Here is a 23,767-nt window from a genome sequence, read left to right as displayed (position 1 = left end):
CATTGTTCTTATTCAAATACTCTGCTAATATTGGTATAGAGTCAAACATTCACTGTATTGTTGGTAGTTACAAACTTGTTTTCCACAAAGACAAGCCATTAAAAATATTTTTTTAAATGCCTTCTAAAGTTTCTGCATTATCAGATGTGTAAAATGCTTTCTATTACAACTGAACCATTTTAAATTTTTTTTTCATTTTGTTGGAGGAGCTGATGAAACATATGTTGAAATTAAGTTTTCCAAGTCAAGAATTCAAAAATTAAGGAACTCACAGGATGTGTACAAAAGCCTGTGTTCTTCCCATGGTTTACAGAATTAACCACCTGTAATATAACTGTTTGCAGACTCCGAGAGCCATCATGCCTCTTAGGAGTTATTCTCCAAAACTTGCAGAGATACAAGGTCTTCAGTGATACACTTTCCAGATCACATCTTTGAACTTTTCATGTTGTCTGCCCTGCTTTTCTCTCATTGTTACTATCCAGTTAGTAAAAATTGAAGCTTTTGCAATAACACTCGGTGCATAATGCATGCACATCTTACCCTGCTGTTTTCCTTATGTTTTAAACCTGCTGGCTAAGTTCAAACAAACTTGATGAAGTGATTGAATTCTTAAAACTTCACAAAAAAGAGGAGGATTGGTAGAGAGGAGCAGCCTTAAACCGGTTGTCCCTGAAGGTGTGCTGTGACCTCATGCCTTGTTACAAACCAGCAACGCCATATGTGACCGTACCCCTATAAATGCCCAGACTACATAGGCACGTAGAGGTTGCAACTTGGATGCTGGAGATAACTTATTTAAATACACCAATCACTAAGAAAATTCTGCTAATTCTGGTGTTGAAATCTTATTGCTTTCCTGTCTGCAGGAAGCCTTACCCTTTTACATTACTGTAGAAGTCCCTGTGTCCCTTAGCAAGTGCCTCTGATACAGTACCAGGTAAGCAATGGATTATTTTGTTGCTCTTTTTAAATTAAAAGCCCAGTGAGGCTTTTAAATGGATTCATATACATTTGATAATGTCATCATTTTTAAAACTGGACAGATTATGATTTATAACATATTGAAAGTGTCATGAATTGAGATTCCCAAGTGTTCTGTCTTTAGATCTAATTACTGGAGATTATTATGTTTAGGACCTTCTGCAATCACAGTGACTGGTGATGCAGTTTTCTCTCTAATGACAGTTTCATGGCTCAGAAATCATGATTTAGGCTATGAGCTGTCAGAGCAGAGAAAAAAAAAACAAACCAAAAACCCCAAAAGTCAAAGTAAACAATCTTTGGGCAAGAATTTGAGTTGGGAAAGAAACAATTATTTTTCTGTGTTTGCACATAGGACCTAAGATGTACCCCAGATGTAACAGGGTCCCCCTTACTTAAGCAGTGCAGAAATGCTTAATGAATTGGCTGGTATGCCTAGAATTGTACATTCTCCAGTGACCAGAAAAGAAGGAAAAGGAGAGCAGAAATGAGTGGCTTGAAGTCGTACAGCAGGTCAGTAGCTGAGCTGAGAGGTTAATGAAAAGTTCCTGTTTCATCTTCCCTTTTCAATGCACCATTTACTAGTCCATGTTGACTTTACTCCCTAGTAAGATACTGAGTGCATCATTGAATAGCTGGTGTCCTATGTCCCTTATATATGTATAAAAATTTAGGTGCTCATTCATGCAAAAAACTTGGTGCCTTGCTCAGTTGTTGCCACCAGGCTTTGATGTACTGATTTCCTAGTACTGATGTACTAGGACCACTGAAGCAAGCAGGGTGCTCAAGCACCATGGTACAAGGTCTAACATAAAAGAAATAGAATTGTTCTGTAATTGTGATAATGAATGCAAGTTGGTCATGCTGGTTGAGTTTACTATTTGTTGGAAGAAGGTAACAGGAAACAATGCAATGCCCATGGCTACCCACAGTATAGCCTGAGAATTATTACAGGCAGTGTCTGGTAGAGAATTAACTTTTCAGATTAGGTGCTTGCAAGATCACTGAAGAAATTGACAGCTTAGTTCTTACAAAAACTCCCCTGTGACAGTAATGACCAGTAAATCAGGGACCAAACACCATGCAGAGCTACAAGTTTCTTCCCTCCCCTGCCTGAGTACATTTAACTCCATAGTCCTACCTTCCCTAAGCACCAGACTACTGCCGATTAAATTCTCACTTAATACTGGTTTGCTTTATACATATGAAGCATTTTGTTGTAGAAGAAACCAGGACTCAGTCATCACCTCTGTCAGGGCAGAACAACTCCAGCAAGAAAATGTAGCAAATCTCATCTGACAATGGTCTACAGCTTGTCTCAGAGCGCAGAAATGGATTGGATTTGAGGTGTGTTTTCTTCTAGTAGTTCTGTGAAATCTGACTCTAACCAGAAAACATTCCATAAACTGAACCCAAATAAATTTTCATGCGAATGGGGTCCTATGCTCTAAGGTGTCAGTCCTTACATCTGAAAACCTGTTGAACTTGTTTCTAGAACAGAAGTCATAGACCAAGAGCTGCCAAAAACTCTGGCTAACAAGAATAAAAAGTTGCATCCTGTTCTAGGGGTAAAATAGTTGTTGAAAACATACAAGGATATTAAACCAAATCAGCCATAAATTGGCTTCCCTGAACCAACCATCCCTAACTGCATAATCATCACAGTTAAACTCTTGCCTTTGAAGGTTTTCAAAATGCATCCCTCCTTCCTCCATAATTAAAATTTATGTGCTTTAACATGATTACTGACTCTGGAAGCAGATTCAGGCTGCTGAACCAGTGTGGCAATTTCAGAGGGCTATACCTCAGCTTCTGTCTAAGAACAGCAGCTGCAGTACAGAAGAAGAAAAGGAAGATCAATGCACATGGTACCTTCCAGACTCAGAAAGCATTTCCACAGTCATAGCTAGCCAAGCAAGTAACTGCAATAACAAAGAACTGGTTTGTCAAATGACCTCAGCCTACCAGGCACTGAACTGCTCTGAAAAATGTGGCTATTAGTATCATAGTGGAAACGGATGAATGTCCAGGACTTCTGAAAATTTAGCCCTTATCATGCCCTATAACAATTGCCCAGTTCTTTTACTTAGTTCCCAACCACAGTTCAGTGCCCATCACTATTTTCTACAAAATAGGTAACACCTGAGAAAGCAATCTATGTGTTGACATTGAAATGAGCTTTGTTTCACTAGCTGTTTGATTTCTGAAACTTAGGAAATTACAATTTTTTTTCTTCATGTCATCTTTTGCCTTCCCTTTGTTACAAGGCTCCACTTAAATTTCTTTTTTCTGACAAATTCAAGAACAGGTTTGTATTTGCACATTTGCAGTTTTCATAGACTATTGAAATGAATTCTAAAACTCTTATTCAAGAAATTAGTTCTTGTTTTACACCAGTAACTTCTTCAGAAGGATCATTCAAAGAACTGGAAACCTGAGTTATTCCCTAGCGCTAAAGCTATCATACCATTCACTCTTTTATGCCTGATATTCTGTTGGAATTTCATTTTCCTCCTGTATTTGCTGGAAATCAATCACTTCCAGTTGTAGGTTTGTTTTTGTATTTAATTAAGGAGACTAACAATTGATATGAGTTGTAGCCACAACAGCAGATGCCCTTGCCAGTACTCCATCAAAAGCGGGCTGGGGCCTTTGGGGAGATCCTTACATAGCAGCTTGCAGCCACCCTAACGAGACACATTTCTCTCTGTAAATTAAATTTCTTTTAAAAGTCTCCTTTTATCCCGAGGCTGAATTTCTGTTCCAGTAAATTCTGATCTACAGAGACATCTACTTCCCATTGAAGTTGATCAGAGCTGCAGGTGACCAGTGCCTCTATAGCTCAGCCCCCCAGGCTGGATTTCTCCCAGAGTACGAATATGTTATTAATATGAGCTAGCTCACTATTGTGCTCACAAAAGTGAGATGGTTGATTATGGCACAAACTCCCAACTCTCCTTGTCAAAAGTTTTTGCCTGGAGTTTATTTTAAAACAATTTTTCTTTCTTCTTTTTCTTTTTTTCTATTGTGAAGCCTTAAGTAAGGCGTAAACACATAAAAACAGGTTCCCCAAACTTTTCCACTTTTTCAATTAAACAGAATTGAATGAGATAAAAGGAAAAAAAAAACAACAACCAAAAGACCCTACTTTCTCCAATGCTTTTTTCTTAGTTGGGATTAATTTTTCTTTAAAAAAATTAGAGGTTATAACTGTTTTTGGGAAAAGAAAATATCAGGCACACCTGAGGTTTTAAGCAGTTTGTGCTGTTAAACAAATCCATGGTGAATGGTAGATGGAAGAAGAATCCCTGAAGCAGATGCAAAAATCCAGTAGTAGTTCAGCAGGTCTGTACCTAGGCTCTTGCTTTGGTACTAGTGGGATTTCTTTGATAGGTTGACTCAGGCTTTTGATAGAAGCAAGATTTAATGAGAATATGTTCACAACTTCCTTTGCTGCCTTAGTTCATGTGCTTGGTTTCCAGGTTTGGTGTTATACATTGCTGTTTAGAGTCTGCATTGCACAGATCACAGCTGTAATTGAATTTTACTGCTCTTTTGTGCTGCAGTGCTCAGATTACCCAAGAAAAGGCTGCTCTGTTTTGATGTGTACCTGACAGAGATTAATTTGCCAGGAAGTTGCGTTCAAATTAAAGAGTAACATTTTGCCCTTATTCTTGGCAACCCAAGACTGCCAGACATACCACAGGATAAAAGAAGCGGCGTAGATAGATATGTTACTCTTTTTGCCAGTTGGCAGCTGGACAATCAAGGGCTCTTCAGTTATTAAACATGTTTTATTATTTTGTTGTTGAGTTATAGCAAATGGGTCCCACAATTCTTCTTCATCTTAAACAGAGGTTTCAGTAGGTGATTCAGGAAGAAAACTGCATTAGATGATCCATTAAGTTCTTGTCTACAAGAGAGAAATTTAGTGTTGTGCTGGTGTGAGAAGACCTCAGTCCCCAGGGTTAATTGATACAATTGCTGAAAAGGGCTGTCAAAGCCAAACCGTCAATTATATCAAGGCTGTAGAAGCTTGACGACAAGCCTCAGGTCAAATCTCTCGGCACAGATGCATGCAATATTTTGTCAGCTGTATTGATGCTACATCAAGGAGAGAAAGAAGTAGTAATACAGGCAAAACTAGAGTGATTTGTCCAACTTGCTGGGGCCTCCTAGCTTGGATTTTTCATACTCAGAATAGAACTAGCATAAAGAAATAATGAATTATTTTAGTTCTAGCCATCTAAGAAGAATTTGGAAAAGAGACTTGAAAATGTTGTCTCAGAATTGCACACTTTAAACATTATAACAAACAAAAAACTCACAAAACTCACGATCCCTCCCCCTGCAAAAAAATCCTTTTCCTTCCTCCAGTTTTTTCCCTCCTCCCCAGTAAAACCTCACTGGAACTAAAATTAAAAGATATTTCAGGGCCAGTAATCAGGTTTCACAGGGAGGGTTGGACTGGAATTCAGCATCATCACAGTCTGTTTGCAAAAGCCTTTGATTTTTTCACAGGTATGTAAATTCATAGCAAAGTATGGTTAGAAAGTTTACTGAACTAGCCCAATCTTCTGGTTTACTATCTCTATTTCCAGTTTTGTCTGAGGGCATCACACCATGAAAGGTAGAATATGAAAGGATGTGTTCAGGAAGGAGAATACATCTGAGAGAGACTTCTGCAGTGTTTCCAGATCACTGACATGTATTAAGTGATTTCCCATTTTTTTTTAAGAAGTAGAAAGTTTGATTTTGATCAAATGAAATAATTCATATTAAATTGTATTTGGTGATGAGGGCTGAATGTCACTGCAGAATATCTAATTTTCATTCTCAAAAGGCAGTTACTAACACTCTCAGTGCTGCACCTTCAGATTATCCATCTATGATTTATAGATCTCTGCATCTCTCTCCAAATCAAGGATTATTTACATAACCGTGGAGAAAGGTACATATGCAACGAAGATCACCCACTGGGATCGACAGACTAGCAATTTGGAGGGGCCTTTTAAAGCATAAACATGAGGATTTCCTGCATCTGATGCAATTGCCCCAACCTCTGAGTAGCAGTTATTCTACTGCCACCCAAATACCTCCTGATGAAAATCCCAGTGAAGCAGCTACACTTCCATGGCTGCGTTCAGTCTGACAATCAATGAGGACTGTTTTACAGAAACTCCATTGAAAGGTCTCCTTCCAGCAGAGTGCAAAACTCTGTTGCCCTCTCTCCCACTGTTATTTGCAGGAGAAAAGAATCATTTCTGTTTCTTGCTTTCACTTGTAGCTCAAGATAGACCTACTAGACTTCTTCTCCTCCCCTGTCAGGGCTTAGTTACAATATTGGTTTTATTTAGCTGCTTTGACAGATTTACTCCTGTTTGCATGTAAAGTAAGAAGAGAATGAATCTTCCCACCTTTCCCCTTTATACCATGCACCTTTCTCCGCAGTATCTGAAACGTAAGTATAACCCAAGAGTGCATGTGTATATCAGTGCATGTATGTTTTTGGTACTGATCATAACAGGATGAGCCAACATATTCTATTCCTTGATGCCTCTGGAGAATAAAATATTTTAGTTTTGCAAACCTAGACATCTTTTATGAACGAGCTATGTTAGGAGCTCTTAGAGGAAATAATGCTATAACAGAGAAGCTAAGTTAATTTTTCTTGTCTGCTCACTGTGTGAGATTCTTTCTTTACAGTGGTGCATCAAAGGGTATATCTCAAAGTGAAGGTATCAGGACAAAGTTGATATGAAGTATATCAACCATTTCTCAGGATTCAGCCACGAATTCTGGCCTAATACTGAACTGTAACAGCAGTGTGCAATTTCTCACATCACTCTGTATCAGAAGAAAATAATGTGAACTTCTGTAAGGGTTTTGTGGGGTTCCAGACATAGTACTTGCCAGAAAAGCCTGGCATAATATGAAAGCCTTTAGAAGAAAATCTAACTTATATACTGGCTAAAACAATACTGAAGAATAAAAATAGTAGGCATATAAGCAAAGTAATATAGGAGAGTCAAGCAGGATATTTGTCTCATGTATTTGTTGGCATTCTTTGAGGAAACTAAGAAGGGGGTAGATGAATGTGATCCAGCTGATAACATTAATCTGTAGGGGAGAAAGATTTTAAAAGTCTTTCCCAAAAGACTGTTAACTAAGATCTGTAGAAGGGAAGGCATTTTCATGGAATAACGACAGACAAAAGCATAGGAAAAAAGGGCAGGAATAGTGCATTCACAATGGAAGGAAATATGCATCTGTACTGGGGCCTATTCAATCTACTGTATTCATAAATGATCTAGAAAAGTGATTGGATAGGAAGAAAGTAGTCTGAGGGGTAAGAAGGTGACAGAAGCCATTGCAGAGAATGTCTTATACTGAAAAAAATCAGCAATAAAATGATGATGAAATTCTGCATCAGTAAAGCAAAGTATGAGGGGAAAAAAAAATAAAGAAAAAATAATTCCAGATAGTCCATAACGAACCATTAAGTAGCTACTTCCACTAAGGAAAAAGATTTTGCAGTTATAACAGATAGCTCTAAGAAGATATTAGCTTGATGCTAATCAAAAAGGGATTAGGATATTAGCCATTATTTTGAAAAGTATGGAGAACTGCCATACATGCAGTTTTTGATTCCCAGCATCTCCTAATGAATACAGTTGGCTGAGGAACAGAAAAATGTGACAAGCATGAACAAAGAACTCAGTCAGCAAGGAAAGACTGCATATACCAAGACTCCTCAACCTATAAAGGAAATAACTTTATGAAAAATGATAGGACTGACATGAAAAAGCTGAATAGAGAATGATGATGCACCCTTTTTCACAATATCAGAATTAGAAGAAAGCAAATGAAGATATATTTTGACCACACTTATCATACTGAACAGTGAAATTGATTGCCAAAAGATCTTGTGGATTGAAATGGGTTCAGGAAACAAACTCACTTAGATACAGATAAAGAATCATAGAATCATTGAATAGTTAGGGTTGGAAAGGACCTTAAGATCATCAAGTTCCAACCCCCTGCCATGGGCAGGGACACCTCACACTAAACCAGATCACCCAAGGCCTCATCCAACCTGGTCTAGAACACTGCCAGGGATGGAGCATTCACAACCTCCCTGGCCAACCCATTCCAGTGCCTCACCACCCTCACAGTAAAAAACTTCTTCCTTATATCCAGTCTAACCTTCCCCTGTTCAAGATTGAGCCCATTACCCCTTGTCCTGTCACTACAGTCCCTGATGAAGAGCCCCTACCCAGCATCCCTATAGGCCCCCTTCAGATACTGGAAGGCTGCTAGGAGGTCTCCACGCAGCCTTCCCTTCTCCAGGCTGAACAGCCCCAACTTTCTCAGCCTGTTTTCATACGGGAGGTGCTTCAGTCCCCTGATCATCCTCGTGGCCCTCCTCTGGACTTGTTCCAACAGTTCCATGTCCTTTTTATGTTGAGGACACCAGAACTGTACAAAATACTCCAAGTGAGGTCTGATGAGAACAGTTCTCATATAGAACAGTACAGTGTGCTAGCTCTACTGTCCTCTTGTCGTTTACTGCTGTCTACATTCTGAGTGAAGATACCCACGTTTGGAGATTCAATCTAGCAGACAGCAGCTGATTTTTTGTCCTTTACCGCACTAGCTGGGAGTTCTGTATCTTCCACCTCCTCTAGGAGGCCAGTGAAATGCTATTTCAGGAATTATTCTGCATTTTATGAACTTCTTTCCTAACAGTGGCTAGTTCCTTTGAAGTTAATCTTATGTTCAGAGTGATGGGAGACTTCCAGTTTCAATGCAACATCTGGCACAATGCAGTATTTCACCTCCATTTTTCTACAGGATACTGCCTTGTCCTATTTTGTGTGGTTTATGATTTTAGGATTGTGTCAGAAATGGTTACAGTGTTGGGCCACATAGGAATGTTTATTATTGCAATTTTTCTAACCATTTTTGAAAAATAATTTAGTGCTTATGATTGAGCAACTTTAGACTACCTAAATTTGGAGACAGGTTATGATAGATTGCCGAGAAGAATGATGTACTTCTTAGGACTGTTTTTACTAAATATAGGAAAGAAAAAAAGAACAAGGTGGAGTGGAGGAAAAGGATTCTGATAAAACATGCGAGAGTTGCAAGACATTGGCTGTACAGAATCATTACGTATTAAAATTCCATACATATATGCAATAAGAGTTTGCAAAATGAAAATTTAATCCCAAACCGCACAGAACCTGGTAAATGTGTATCTGACAATGATCCACTCTGTCACTAGTTAAAAAATACCCACTACATAACATTTAGGTTCAAAAAGAAATTACACAAAAAGCTATGAGAAAAGCACTGGAAAGCATAACATGCTTTCAGGTATCAGGAAGACTGTTTTGTTGGTGAAGTCACCTTGTTGGTGGCTCGGACTAAACCAAGGTTGCCTATCAAGAAGAAATTACTACAATAACAAGAAAAAGGTGGTATAGTTTCAGTAGCAAAATAGAGGAGGTTACCAGAATTAGTAGACTACTTAAAAGTTTGAAACTGTGTTCAAATGAAGGAAATATGGAACTGGTGGTATAAATGTAGAACTTCAATAAAATGTTAAACTACACTGTATACAATACTGAATGTATGATAGGGGTATATTAATACAATATGCTTATATTATACATATAAAAAGATGTTATAAAAATACAAAACATCAAGTTAAATATAAATCCAGAACATGATAGACCAAAAATGGGTTTTTGAGGAGCGCTTGGTAAAACAATTAAAATCTGTTAAGAACTTCTTCCAAAACATAAGAAATGAGAAAGCTAGTAAAATGCCAGATAGAAAATGAGATACAATAGGAGTAGTCAGGGGGCATAAGACTATGGGGAAAAAAATCAAAGTCATCTTATTTTATTGCCATGAAACAGACAACCTTAAGTAGATTTCTGTGCCAGAGTCCTCATTTACAGGATAATAGTTTATGAACCTATGGCCAAAACTGGAGTATCAGCAAATGACCCTTTACAACAAATGAATAAAATTCTAATAAACCATAAGAACAGAGTTCTAAGATTTCTAATGGAATTCCAGGAATTCCAGAGAAATTTAAATATGAAATTAGCAACAGTTAATTATATTGTGAATGTACCACTTATATTGGCCTTGCTGCCAGAGAAATAGAAGACATTTTTATGGTGCCAGTTCCATATTTTTTAAAAGGCATCCAAAACTATGTATCAACAATTCTGATTTGTCTGACATGCAAATTATGTGAGGCCATAATACATACATAAATATATAAACAGATGGCAAATGTGTTATAATGAAGAATAAGTCACACCTCAGAAATTTCTTAAAATTCTCTGAAATAAAGTCCATGGAAATATGGAAAATAATGATCCAACTGGTGGACTAAATTGCAATTTTCCGTAAAACTTTGCACAAAGTCCTTCACCAAAAGGTGCTAAAAAATTAAAGTAATGTGACACAAGAGAAAGATCTGCTTGTGTACCTAAATCTAGCTAAAAGGCAGGCAACACACAGACAGGAGTGGCAGTATTCCCCATGGCCAGCTATTTTTATTCTTTTTTCACTGTAATAAGAGAGATATGGAGAAGGGGTGAAAAAAGGACTGTCAAAGTTCCATATAATGTGACACTAAATATTAAAACAAAGCTGATGGACTCAATATCAGGTATATTATTGCTTAGGAAAGACTCCTGAGGCACTGTTGGTAGGTATATGAAACCTACTGCATGAAATTCACTAGCAGTTAAAAAGAAAAAAATGTATTAGCAACTTTAGAAAGAAAAGGAAAATAGGAGACCACCATTATGATACTGCACAAATTCATAGCCTTCATAGCCAGACGTTATGTATGGTACCAAAGGTACCTAGGAAGATAAACAGAAGTGCAAAATTATATTAGAGGTACTGAATGATTTATATTTCAGAGAAAATAAATTTCAAAGACCAAAGCAGTGTAACAAATAAACGACATTTGGGCACAGGAAGCAAGTGGAAACAGAAATCTGTTGGATAACTATGACACTATATAAAGACAGAGTTTAGGGAATAATTTTTCAGCATTTTGTCATGCTATAGGAAGCAGGAGTACCCAAGGATAATAAACAAGTTTAAAGCAAACCCAAACCACTGATTTTTATATAATACATACTTAAAAGGTAGGATTTCTTTTGACATAACATAGTCTTTAAAGAGCATCTTAAAGAGCATAAAAAACATAGATTACTAAATAGAATGGTCCAGATGCAACGTGTTTCAGGATCTCTAAATTGCAGACTGCCAAGAGCAAGAGTCAACACCATGAAAACTTTATTCCAATTTTGGCCTGTCTTTACATATTTCCCCTAGCCATCTGCTATGGGCTACTGTAAAAGACAGAAAAAACGAGATCAGAAATGGACTTCTGGCAGCTTTCTTATGTAAACGTGCCTTGTGTTTTTTGGGATTCCATGTAGTCTTTTATTTGCTGTACATGTTTATTTTTTAATTCTATTTGTTAACATCTTTTCTGCAATTTTCACAGATTCACTACAACTAGCTGCCAGTTTAATTTGAAATAAAACCCCACAACCAGGCTCTACTTGGTATTATTTTCTTTTCACAATTTTGTACTTTTGGCTTTTACTCAGGTTTTTATTACAGATGATAGCTCTAGACCATTGTTCTTTAAAAGGACACCAGCACCTTATATTAAATAGTTTTAATTCCCTCTAACTATTCCCCTTTGCCCAACATATATTCTGAGATCCTAGGAAATACCATTTCTTTCCTTATTGATTTTTTCTTTACTATAAAACAAAACATTGATTTTCTTCCTTCTGTCTTGTGTTTCTAATGGTAGTTAAATTAACATGGTTCATTTGTATGCCACCTTATGAGGACTAATGCATCCTCCTTGTCGGACCAGCATCACTGATAATAGAATGTAGGGCCCTGCACTTAATTGGCAACCTGATAAAAGGTGCGCCAGTTGTCAAGAACAATGGTTGGGTTCAGTCTTCCCCTATGCCCTTGGGCAAGTCTCTTAATCTAGCCTACCCTTCAATTCTACATACAGAATAGGGAAACTGTTTTTCTATCCCATACATGTTTGAGAATGATTAAGACCTATTAGTGAATGTCATATATGCTCTAATACCTCTAACAGAGGCACAACACACTATCCCAGTGTTTGGATTCAGAAGAATGAACGTATTACAGTTCCACTGGCACAATCTCTCTTATTGCTGCAGTAATCGGTACATACATTCTTGAAGCTGTAATATTCATCCTCTCTTGATGAAAAGTCTTCTACTTTACAGGTGCTATTTGACAATACTGAATAAAATTTGTTTGTACAGAAAAAACAGATTCTTAAATTCTCTTAAAAAGAATTTGCTACCACTTATTTTGCTTTCTATGAGTTTGTCATCTTCCTCGCTCTGTAATAGGTGTTAAATAGATCAATATTATCATCATGCAGAATTATCAGATATACCCATGTTGTACCTGTTTGCCTATCATTTCTGTGACTCCCCAGTGCAAAATAATGCTAACTAGCATTTATTCATTTGCTCCATTTTCTTTACCTCTTGGAACATACTGGGGTTTTTGAAGCTTTTTTGTTTTGTTGTTTCGGGTTTTTTTTTTTTTTTTGTTTAAGTTCAGTTTTAGCTTGTATTATTTTTCTTCCTTTATGTAACGTGATGCAGATGCATCCAGATGCAGAGCAGGCTAAAAGAATGAAATGTGAAGGGGTTTTGAAACAGTTATAAAGACTATCCATTGCTCAGGCATTTGGCAATAAGGTAAGGACCTTTTATATCTCAGGACAGGTTTTCACAAACTAACAACTCAGAACTGAGTGCTGGAAGAAGCATTCCCCATAATCAAAGTGCTGTTTCTGCCAATATGAGCCCTGCCAAAAGAAAACATCTGGATTTGCGTCCAGCCAGTGCTTAAGACTTGAAAGAAGACCTAGTGCTATAAGATTCTTTCTGTCATCACAACTCAAAATCACATGGCAAGTGGACAAAGAAATAGAATCCATTTACTATGGCATTAAAAATTGCTCCTTTAAAAAAGACTAGTTTCCTTGCTGGAGGAAGACAGGTGTAGAGCTACACGGTCTAGTAACAACAGCACTTGGAAATACATCGGCAAACAAGATCTATATCAAGCACCACTGGCCTGAAATGGTTCCTGAGCAAAATGCCAGACCAGATTTTACAATTGTTTGTTTGTTCTTAAATGTTTCTAGAGCTTCATTTTCCTTATGCTTATGTTGCAGCATCCTATGGCTGATGATTATGAGCTTAGGTGTGAGAAAACAATGCCATGCCTATGGACGAGTTATGAAGACAATAAAATGCAGTAAGTGATAGAAGAAAGCATGTTAATGTTTTAAATTAACTTTCATCAAATTCTGTACCCATTCAGAAAGGAAAATATTTAAGTGAGATTTAATACAGTGAAGTAAACCAAATTTAAAAGAAATCAATGTTAGAAGTAGACTGACCCACTCATGCAAAGCTACAATACAAAGCATGTTGCACATCCAGGTGGTATCTCATTTGTACTCTTCAAAGACAATTTTGCCAGTAAAACTGAGCATCAGAAGAAATGAACACCACACAGTAGAAAAATACAGCGTAAGTGAATCAGTCGTACTTGTCAGAATTTGCTGATTATGTGGAATGTCTCCAGAGTCTGAAATTTGTTCTTAAAAAAAAATGAAAAGAAGCCTTCAATGCTGTACCCAGATTGACAGCACATGATCTTTTTGTTGGGCTTTTTTTAAGAGCAGCAAAAGAAAATTTAGAGCTCACTAGTTCCAAGTACTTATTAAATGGCTAATTAAAAAAGGCAGGCCTAAAAGAGAAAGAATCTCCAAATACACAGGCTACAGCTTCAAAGGAAAAGGAGTTACCTTTCTTTCTTGTGCGCAACAGCATTGACTATCTAACTCACATGAGACCCTTCAGCAGCTGTGGCAATTGCACACAAAGATAATTAACTTGCAGGCAAGTGTTCCAGAGAGATGTGTGATCTTCAGGGGTACCTGCCATGCACAAGGGGCTGGGAAGTATATAATGAAATTCTTCTCAGGATGAGAAACATTCAATTGGAAATCTATGTATTGAATTGTGTGAGGCTATTACTGAACTGGGAGGCTTTTACTCTTAATTTTTAAATAGTCAATTCAAACCCAGGAAAAAACTTACTGATAAACTGTTGTAAAACAGGTTGGTGATTCTCCTCATGGGAATTTAAATCCTATAGTGTATAAACCACCATTCACATAAGCTATCGCTGATATTAACTGGCATCCTTAATTATAGTGCTAGTAGAGACAGCAAGGACTCAACTGGCACCAAAAGCTAAACAACCTTCTCATTTTATGTGCCTGCCTCAGCTTCAGCCAGAAGTACAGGAGTGAGCACTGTAGTGGCATGTTGTTCTGTTATGCAGATTAAAAGGATTTCTCCTTATTAGTCTGAAATGTTGCACCAAGACTAAATCCCTATCAATATTTAATTAAAGGCAAGCCATATATGACAGTTCTGTTAATGGGCCATGAAGCACCTCTTGCAAGTGGCTCTGGCTGCTATGCATAAGCCTTAGGTTTTCAAATCTAGCTACACAGAAAACAGCTGTGTTGATGCAAATCTCTCAGCTAAACCCCCATGAAACTGAAAATATACCACCTTCTGCCTGCAATGAACGAAAAAAAAAAGCAGATTTTTAACTGTTTGCAGCAGCAAATTAACCACATTTCAGGATAGGGGTGTATAGTGTATAACCTTGATAGATAGTCTGGGGGGGGGGGTAGTATTAAAATGACAGAAGAAAAAATACAGATGAGTAAAGAAAGTGATGTTCCACATGTCAGCAAGCTTACCTAAGGAAGTTCTAGTCGTGGGAATGGAGGCAGTTCAGGCTAAATGATCTCCTCTGATCTCTCTCAAGCAAAAAAGAGTTCTCCCCGTTCGTACTATGAGTAAACAACACACAATCACAACTGCAGTCTGGTTGAAGTTGAAAGCAATCAATTAGTTGAAAATGAATGAAGTCCACTTGGAACAGATTTCACAAGCTAAAGTGAGAGAACATTGTAGCACAGAGAAGGTATCAGATTAAAGTGGTAGAGCTTTGTAATAAAAGTGAGGAAGCCAGCAGCTGGGAAACCAGCCTGTGAAAAAGGATAGGATCAACACTTTTTCATCTGAAGAAAGAGAATACGAAGTTGCATAACACACTCCAGCAGCTTTGATTTGCCAGAAAATTCCTATGAGGAAGAAAGAAAAAAAAAAAAGAAAATTATAGTGAGGTTCATCTTGCTGTCCACAGGTAGGCAGAACAACAGGGCTCTGAAACTGAGATCAGATCATAAAAATAGGGTATAAATGTGTGTTTCAGTCTGCCCATAAGGCCATGTAATTTAGACAGCTCTAGGAATGTCAACTCCAGTCATCTCCCTTGGGTTGTCCCATGTAATACAGACTCACCTTAAAACTCTCTATAATCTTTGATCCCCGTCTGTCAGTTGCTACACTTCTCATTTCCATTTTTAAATTTGCATGAAGTACTCAAAGGGCAATTTCATGGCTGCTTTCTGCTGTGCATGGTCAGAGGAGTTCCCCTGTTGCTATTACCAGGGACTTTTGAAAGTCTTCATACCTTTTCTTCACTTTGATTTTGCGTAAAGGGGCCAGAGCAAAGCTGCAGATTAGCATGGGAGCTGTAACAGAATGGCATCTCCTTGAATAAGGTAGAGTGCATGTATTTGCATTAATGTTCAGTATGAAAGACACACTTCTTGCTATGTGAATGTATTTGTGAAATCAAATGACTTCCATCTGACTGACGAACTGTATCCCAAAGAAAGTGCTCTGAATAATCCACTACATAAAAGGAAACAAAAATGCAACGTATAAACCCCAATGTATTTAAAGTTTGTTCATTTAAAAGACGTTGGAACGAGAGCAGACATCTAATACCCTAGTTTCACATCCAGTCAAAGGCGTTTCTGCCTTAATGGCAGTAAACAATTTCAGGGGACTTTGAAATGTCATTGATTTTCGTTTGTAGTCCTTGGAACTGCAGCTGTCTTTTATTGCCTACCTGGTGCTGAGAACTTGGCTTCATTCATTTACATTTTCATTTCAAGTGTCCACCTTTTATGTTCACTGAGTAGAAGTTGTAAAGATACCATGTGTGGAACAGAAGTTATAACCGTTCATTTAATCAGCACAGCTCAAAGCAGACTAGCAAAGTACTAACTATTTTCCTCTGATACTGGGGCCACAAATTTACATAATACTGGGATTTATCAGTTACTAAGCTTTAGTTTAATGACAGTGGATTTCACAATACAGTGCCTCCCATTTCTTAGAAATTCCTAGGGAAATGCTTCTTTTCTTGTTTGTGATATGAGTCCTCAGTCAGGGAGTACAGAAGTAAAGCAGAAATAGAATAATTACTGAAGTTAACCTAAGTATACAAGAATTTTATTCTCTCTTATTATTTGCAAACTTGCACTCTCTTAATACAACAGGCAAGAGTAGGGCTAGTGATACTTAGTGGATGGCCTGATCAGTACTTATTGCAGCAGACAGCAGAACTTCCCTTTACTCTTGCTGTGTACAGACACTAAATAATACTCTTTTCTTTACTTAACTTGCTCAAATTTCCAGCTATCAAGTTGGAAATCCCTGGAATTTCAATTGTTTATCTATACTTGTTGCATTCTCAAGTCTGAAATTACCACAATTTCCGCCACTGCTGGGGGAGAGGTAGAAAAAAAAGGTATTTCTTTATGTTAAAAAAAAAAAAAATCGTGGCCTTTTTTGGAGCAGCATCAAAAATTGTGGCTTAAAGCCCAACCCTTATAAAGGTGAACATTGTTTTTTTGTGCCGAAGACCATTCTTTTGACTTGATTGTGAGAATGGCTCACTAATGATGCACAACAGATCAATACAGCCCCTTCTGCAGCACATTTTGGAAGCTGTGCCTTCCAAAAAGATGATGACAGTGTTTAGTACCCAAATCTGAGTGCTGTCTTCCTGAAGGAAATAGCCGACTTCTTCATCTTTCTTTGAAGGTGTTCTTCCTGCGCTTGACACATATTATGTGAGTGACTTGCCTCTGTTTTGTGCTGCTCTTCCCCTCATTACAGCTGACACAGCCCAAGACAAAGAGCTGGATTTTCTAAAGCCATATGTTCTTTTCCTGAAAACTCAGTGGAATGGGAGGACTCAAGGATCGTGTGTGTGAACAAAACCAATATTGTTCTCCTCCCCATGCCCAAACAAACCCCCAAACAGCCCAGCACTTCAGGCCATATGCAGCATATGTGTTGGCACCAGAGTCTTGTTTGGCAAAATTTCTATAGTTGCTGCTTGAAATAAGACTGAAAAAAAAGCACAGCCTCAGCCAGCAAAGTCTTACACACAGCCTGGCTGCACAATCTGCTGCAGAGGAATATATACACTGAAGAAATTCTTAAACATGTATTCACTTTCAGCATTTTTCAGTCCACCTTACTCTCTGAAATAGAAATTAACCCTATGTAATCTCATTCTCTACAGAAAAGTTCATTTAGATTTACTTTCCAAATCACTTCGCCCCCAAATTTGCCACAATAAGGCTGCAGAAAGAGTGCAAAGGAGACCTTGCTTTGTCAAAGCCATTATTCTTCTGATGTCTAGCCAAAGGTTTGTTAAATTGAAGTACTGACGACTTACTTTCCTTGTCAGAAGGGCTCTGAAGTCACTGAGGGAGAAGTTGGTTTTCCCTCTTTTTCCTCTCCTGGGCAGAGGGCAGAGAGGAAGCTGTACTTCCCTCATCGACTGCTCCATGGTGTAGTTCACACAGGTTTTGGTACAGAGCACATTTCCCTCTTCCTGACCTTGCAGGGCAGCCTGGCTGCCAAGTATGGCAGAGGCACGAATCTGTCCTCTGCTGCCATCATGGACAGGTTATGCAGTCTGCTCTTCCAAGAATCCCGGTTTGTCACTATAGGCTACAGAACCAAGCAGGCTGGCCAGTGCCTCTGCTGTGGCCCCCGGGGAGCTGAAGGGTGCCAAGAGTTTCCTTGTGTCTCTTGGGATCTGGGGATAGAGGAGCATTTCTACCAGAGGAGAAAACCACTGCTTAGGTCCTGACTCCCAGCACAGCAAGGAGCATGCATGATGCAATCAGAATACATCCTTTTCTACACATAGGAAAACCCTTGTATTCAGTAAATAAAGGGTGCCATGAGAAACATTTTTTTTTTGCCCTTTTTATACAAGGAAAGAAAAAAAAAAAAGCTTCTGTGAACAGATTTACCTTTTCCTTTTTGTAATTATAGATTTGATATTATCTGTGTGTTTTTTTAGTCTACAGAGAAGTTCTGCCCTCTAGGAAATATAGCTCATTTGCCCAGGGTAAATTAGCTATATGATAATTTGTATTCTCTAAATGCTGAAATGCTGTGGCCTGCATTTCACCTTAACAGGAATATTCTCTCAGTTTTGGAAGATGAAATGATATAATTGCTTGTTTGTGCTTTCAGATGTAATTTGCTCATGCTATTTGTACTGAAAACACTGTGTCATTCCTGAATTTCCATGTTAAAAATCTGCACATAATAGTGATATATCCATATATATATTATACATACATGCTTTAGATATGTATATATCCCAATTTTAAGATTAATTATTAAGATCCTTTTATTTCTTCAGCTATACAGAATGTTCTTTCTCTAATAAGTCCATTTGTGTAAAAGCCAACATTTTTAAATAATACAAATGCATAAATATGTTCTAATTCCAAACTGAGGCTATGAACATTATTGGTTTTTTGTTTATTTTGGTTGATTCTGAGTAGTAATCATGTGTCATAGCAAAAGACACTGGTATTAATTGAGGCCAGCGATCTGCTAGCTCACCTGGAGGAAACTAAGTGAAAGATCATCATATATGTCATTACCTATGGTAGTAGTCAGTAGTCATTAGATAGTTTCTAAGGATTAATGACAGAAGGAATACAAAGAGGAGACAAATATAGGATAATTCAAACACAATAAACTATTAATTTTCAAGGGCTGTGTATTATCAAGACTTTTAAGTGAAGGAGAAAAATTAGGCTTAATTGGTGACTTCAATATATCATACTTTATTTATATCAGTAATCAGTTTAGAGTCTGAGAAGCTTTATATATACACACCCAAAGAGAAACACAATGCTATGGACCAAAACAAAGAGACGATGAGTTGCTGCAGGATGCAAAGGCATAAGGCGAGCAGGGCTGAATAACTCTGCTTGTTACGCACAAGCTTTGGGTCTTGGGATAGCCAGCTGTGATGCTCTAACTGCATCAGCTCTTGCTCCGTCATACCATGGCTGTACGTCCTTCTTCACAGACCTCCACTTTATCGCAGGCAATCTTCTGGGGGAGGACGTTAGTTTCACCAATTCCATAGCACAGAGCAGGCCCTTCACTTGGGCCTAGCTTGCAAGGAATGAGGGAAAGAAAGAGATTTATTCAACCCATCCTGTTGATTCTGTGGACCACGGAAGCAAGCCAAGGTTTAAAGCAACAGCTGTCATGGATGACCTGCCAGCCCAGAGCATCCATCTGTGACTGACCAGCTGCCACTACACTGAGAACATGAACACAAAAACATGCTTCCCTACTTTTTGCTACACTGTCTCTTTCTCTTTTGTGTGTTTTGTTAAGTTCAAGAAAATTACCTTCACTTTCACAGCAATCAACTTGAAAAGTCAACAACACAACTTTCTCTCCAGCTTTATTTGATGGCCTAAGAGACTATCTGGCAACCTCTTTGAGCCAAAGGGTATTGCACAGGCTGTAGTAGTTTGTCTTGCATAACTACTAAGACCCAGTTTCAGAATTCACTGAAATTTGATTTTGACTTTGTCTTTCTTGTGTGTTATACTTTAAATATTTTCAAAATGGGATGTGTATTTTCTGATGGAAAAAGTAAATAGAAATATTTATACTCAAAAGCTAAGCCATGTTGATTAATATTGCTGAAAAGCAGGATTTCACAATGACAACAGACTTTAGCTTTCCACATCTTGTTATTTCCTTAAAATTAATTCTTGATTAGTTTCTAAATTATCCAGGAATAAAGTGTTCTTGAAGGTGCAGCCTCAACCTGCAGAAACACAATAACTAGTTACATTAAAAAACAAAACACACAATGTTTGAGAAGCAACTTTAACAACAATTAACTTCTTCCCCCTTTGCAGTTTGGATTTTGGTAAGTAAATGTCTCCTTGCCATATAATTTCTTTCTTGCCTTGTCTTGACATGTCTGCTAACATGTCTGCATAAACAGGCAGCTGCTGCTCAGCTACTCAGATAAGGACACTTGTTCTACAAAGTTCACACTGCATTAGTATAAGGGAATTGCAAAACTGGGTAATATCGGCACGTAGGAAAGGTATGAACTGAAGCACAGAAGGAGGGGTCTGTAGGGGGTTACTGATAAATGGCAGAGCAGAGAATTTTGGACTGATTTCTTACCTCTAAGCAACTAAGCAGTGCATCACACTGGCCACTCTCAGTTCTTCAAGATCACAGTAATCAGAACTGTCTCCATCCCCTTGGGAAAAGGCTACTCCAGCTCTCACAATTTTCTTAGCAGCTGAGTAGGGAAGTATCCCTGTATGCTGCGACAAAAAGACAGTGTTGTATGCTAATGCACAGAGGCACCAGCTTCATGTCATTACAACCTTAATGATAGAAGACCAAGGCTGGAGTGCAGACAGTGCTTTTGGCAGTACCTTTTCTGCCAAAAATAGGATCCCTCTTTTGTGTATCTTGTATATTCACTTCCTCTATCCAGCTGTCATGGGAGGAATTCTGAGTAGAAACCTCAGGCAAATGAAGCTTTTTATTATTTATTTTTTTAAACTCAGCATTTCGCTTTCCAGTAACAGAAAAAAACAGGGATTTCTTTCTTTCTTTTTGGAGAGTCAGTTTATCTGTCGTTTTAGGTGAATAGTTCAAGTAATTAAAACAGCTCTGTGGCTGTTCTTCCCTTGTTGACTAGCATTGCATAGCAAAAAGCCCTGCTTCAAGGGATTGGCTCAAGCTCAATAGCACATCACTTTATTTCATTTCAATACTTCAATACTTTTTTTATATATAAGAAAAGATAGTATATATTATCTAGGAAGGACTGATATCAACCTAAGATACAGGGATTAATACATTACTACATTACTACATTAATACTACTGAAAGAATTAATGAAAACCTGTCTGTTTTTTCTTTTTGCTAATAGGTGAATATTTGCTGCTTTTGTGCTCCTCTGAAGAATGCTTTCTTCTGGAAAACATGCTATGCCATTGAAAGAAAATGGGGTGGATTTGCCAGGTGCCCTGCTCCCTTCCAAACAATGCCAACACTTGTCCTGCTGTTTATCCTGTGCAGTCCATGCCCATGAGGCAGTGCCATGGCACTCAGGGAAGGTGGCAGCCAGACAAAGCCAGGTGCTGACAGACACAAGCATCATTCTGCACCTGCAAAGCTGCTGCCCTATGCAGTCTCATCCTCATTTGTCCTCCACTGAGCTCCTTCTCAATCACATGGCACTAGGTTTTTAAGAAGCTAAAGTCCTGCAGTATTATTAACATAGACAAAAACCATGGCACATTCGAAAGTATTCTTTTTGCCTGTTGAAATGTTATATGACTAGCAGGGGCCAGAGACTGGGTTGCCTAGAAATGTAGCCTTCTTGTAGTACCACTGGTATAGCATTTATACTTTGCAATCATGGTTAGATGGAAATAGAAATTCAGACACTCAGGATTCATTTCTGAAACTTTTATTTGGCTCTAATATCATTGCAGACTTTGCTTTTTCCAGTATTTTCATGCTACCTGTAGCAAATTGATAAAATAGCCATAAAATGACAACGTTTAATTATATGCCTATACTACATTTGACAGATAGACCAAATCCACCCCAATCAGGCTTTAAGGTCAAGGGCTGTATTAGAGAAGAGGTTGGTTGGTGCACAAGTAGGGCATTTGCCATACTGACATCTACTATAGCTGTACTGATAGGACCCCACTTCGAGTTAGGCTGCCTAGATTTTGGCTAATCCTGCCTATTATTCGCTTATTAATCCTATTGGAAGGATTGATTATTTGCTGGTCATTTTTACAAACAGGACAAAAGTTACAGTACATTAGTCATATTATTAATGAAGTTACTGACACAAGATTTAGGTGAATTTGGTATTAATTACTTATGTTATGTTGCTTTTTCCTGTTCATTGCTCCTCTAGAAGTGACATATTTCTGTAGAAGCATGGTGACTGAGAAAGACCCCACTTCTGGTATATCTTAATTTTTATTCTTTCATAAACCTGTGCTTTCTCCTCTGATAAGCTTTAGCCAAGACTGTTTGCATTTTACACTACAGATATATTTCCTTCTTAGTCAGGCTATTTTTCAGACTCTAATGTTTATGCATTTGGAGAGAGAGTGAATTATAAAAATAAATAAAAAAATAAAAGGAACAATTCTGATAAAGCCTTAATAGAAAGCTGAGAGAACGTGAAACAAATGCGAGCCGTTAGAAATGAGTCATTAGCACAGCAGCTGAAAAGCCAGTCAGCTAGGCTGTGGGGGACATGATTTCAAATACCTTCTTATTTTATTTTCCCAGTGACTGTTCGTGTTAAAGTAGTAATAGAAACGGCACTAGGGCTTGAGTAATAAGGCATCTGAGAGGGTGAAAGCTCACATCCAATTCCCCATTTTTAAGTAATAATTGCTCTTTTTTTGTTTGTTTACACCTTGAACTAAAGCAAATTCTATAACAGTAATATTTTCTGTAAATTGGGATTGCTATTCTTAATGCAATGGAAATATTGAAATAAGTAGTCACATCTCTGTCTTTTCTAAACTCTGGGTGTGAACATTTGCATATTTTATTGTGCGTGTTTTTGACATTTATGACAATACTTTGTCCCAACATCAGTGCTAGTTCCACCTATGGAGAAGGGCCATAACCGGTTTGTTCCCTTTGGCAGTTTTGATAGAAACTTAATAATTTTAAAGATCCATGAAAACTGGGAATAAAAGACACTATATTATATCTAAAGTAATTGCAATGTAAGCATTTGTCAAAAATCTGAGAATTCAGCATATCAACAGGGAAGACTAGCTGAAGAAAAAATACAGCCATAATCATCTAAATAATAAAATAAATGTGCTCTGACAAGAGAAATTTCCCATGGTATTATATTTGTTAGAAATACCAGCTAAAATATGACCCAGATAAAGCCATTTGCATACCTTCTGAATACAAGTGATCCAAATGTTGTAAATTGGTGATGGAAATATGCCTGGAAATACACTTAGCATTTTTTACAGGATTTAATCAAGGTATGAGCATTTAACAGAGGAGATTTTCCTTAAATATACTGCATAATACTCGCATACAAATATTATGATATTTACTCAGTTATTAAGTTTTACATACATTATCTTCAAGGCCTTCAGTAGCTACTGTTATTCCAAAATGTACTGTTTTTTTTCTGTGGGAATGTGCTGATAGGATTTTCTTCTTATTGCTTGTCAGTCAAGATCATAGCATTGGTAATTTCAGGAAAATGTGAATACGCTTTATGCACTAAAATTAGATGTGTATTTATGTAAGTGGCATGTACATATAACCAAACCATACTATCTTATCACAGACTTCTTTGGAAAGTGCTATCAGAGTACACTGACAAACTGAATGTA

At 37.7% G+C, this 23,767-nt stretch overlaps 1 long non-coding RNA gene across 1 annotated transcript; it reads left to right on the top strand.

The window, feature by feature from the left end:
- The first annotated feature begins 744 nt into the window (after nt 1-744).
- On the top strand, nt 745-17,538 carry LOC130609677 (uncharacterized). The gene is made up of 3 exons (XR_008974845.1): nt 745-940; nt 15,271-15,339; nt 17,169-17,538. It is a non-coding gene; the product is annotated as an uncharacterized LOC130609677 (long non-coding RNA).
- Nucleotides 17,539-23,767: the final 6,229 nt, after the last annotated feature.

Source organism: Pezoporus wallicus, unplaced genomic scaffold (assembly GCF_028554395.1).
Source record: "Pezoporus wallicus isolate ANWC-B61680 ecotype Strahan unplaced genomic scaffold, APGP_CSIRO_Pwel_v1 contig_6658, whole genome shotgun sequence".
In the NCBI taxonomy this organism is placed as follows: Eukaryota; Metazoa; Chordata; class Aves; order Psittaciformes; family Psittacidae; genus Pezoporus; species Pezoporus wallicus.
Note: the sequence above shows the minus strand (reverse complement) of the source record. Positions and strands in the feature narration are given on the sequence as shown.